Below are 2,171 nucleotides of genomic sequence, written 5' to 3'. Positions count from 1 at the left end.
CGCGTCTAAATGTGCAAAATTCATCGCATATGTATATATATATATATATATACACACACACACACACATATATATATATATATATATATATTAATAAATACACACACTCACCACACACATACACACACACACACGCACACACACACATATATATGTATATATATATATATATATATATATAGATATATCCAAATAAGCCATATATTTTTCATATATTAATGTCTGGATTCTCTTAACGACCTCGGGATCAGAGCCCCAGGCGAAATCACACAAAGACAAGAGCTTGTGACCGGCCGGGGAATCGATCCCTGGTCCGGCAAACTTGTAGAGACAGTGACTACCACTTGGCCACGAAGAAAGATAAAATTCAATGACAATTCTGCTGTACTTAGACCTGTCGAATTCAAGTGTTTTGTACTTAGAATTGATATTAACCCATCTTCACCATCGTAGCTAATTGGTTGTTTGTTACTTGGCATTCGATTAATGATAAATTTTTGCACAATTAGACGTGTTTTTCATAAGAGAATCCAGACATTAATGTATAAAAAATATATGACTTATTGAATTTGAAAAACACGTCTAAATGTGCAAAATTTATCATTAATCGAATGCCAAGTAACAAACTACCAATTAGATACGATGGTGAAGAAGGGTTAATTTTAATTCTAAGTACAACACATCTGAATTCGACAGGTCTAACTACAGCAGAATTATCATTGAGATTTTATCTTTCTTTGTGGCCAAGTGGTAGTCACTATCTCTACAAGTTTGCCGGACCAGGGTTCGACTTCCGGCCGGTCACAAGCTCTTGTCTTTGTGTGATTTTTCCTGGGGCTCTGATCCCAAGGTCGTTAAGAGAATCCAGACATTAATGTATCAAAAATATCTGGCTTATTTGAATATGAAAAACACGTCTAAATGTGCAAAAAGAAAAAAAATTATCATATATATATATATATATATATATATTATGCATATATAAAGATACATATATATGTATATATTTACATATGTAATTGATATTATTTCTTATATATAATATACACTAGTTCATATATAAATATAAATTAATATATACAGTATATATATATATATGTAGAGAGAGAGAGAGAGAGAGAGAGAGAGAGAGAGAGAGAGAGAGAGAGAGAGAGAGAGAGGAAAAAAATATTTACCAACCGTTACCTAAACATTAAACTACATCAAGGACAAACTAGCACAACAATTAAGTATCATTTTATTTACCTACATACAATTTGCTTTCGATATGTGACTCTCTCGCTTACGTAACTTTCGTAAAAGTGCACCGATGTGACCCTAAGTGCAATTGCCTCTGCTCGGGTCGCTGCGTAGTATTTGATTGACACGGGACTTCAGGTTGCACCGAGGAGGGTTTGACTGGGATTGTTGTTGTTGTTGTTATTATTGTTGTTTTTGTTCATGCTTCCGTTGAGATAATTGCTTAGTGCATAGTTTATGAGTTATGATTTCTCTCTCTCTCTCTCTCTCTCCTCTCTCCTCTCTCTCTCATACACTCACATCGACATACACGTACACACATATATACATATATATATATATATGTATATATATAAATATATATATATATATATATATATACATATATATATATATATACATATACTGTATATATATATATATATATATTTGTGTATATATACATATATATTATATAATATATATATTTGTGTATATATACATATATATTATATATATGTATATATATATATATATATATGTTTGTGTATATATACATACATATTATATATATATACATACATATATTAATATATATATATATAGAGGGGTCACTTGCCTTAGTTAGATAGGCACTGCGCATCACAAGAAACTAGCTATCCTTTGATGAATTTAGCCTATGAATGCTCTATGGACTTAGTCAGTCTATGAGACGACTGGCGTCATTCGGTGTAGGAGGAGATGATGATATATATATGTATCTACAATGGCACTTCCCCAGATTTTGTGATGTAGCCGACACCAAAGAAATGAGCAAGAACAAAAGGGGATTGTTCTTCTCTTCGTTCCTCCCAGCCTGATGAGAGGTTCAGCCGAGGTTGGTTGGTAGTGCCACAGCCCAGCCTTCCTGCTATCCATCATAAATGAAGCTTTATATGCTGAATCCCCTACTG

Source organism: Palaemon carinicauda, chromosome 12, assembly GCF_036898095.1.
Source record: "Palaemon carinicauda isolate YSFRI2023 chromosome 12, ASM3689809v2, whole genome shotgun sequence".
NCBI classification, from domain to species: Eukaryota; Metazoa; Arthropoda; class Malacostraca; order Decapoda; family Palaemonidae; genus Palaemon; species Palaemon carinicauda.
The sequence above is the reverse complement of the archived record's forward strand: the minus strand, read 5'-3'. Positions refer to the sequence as shown.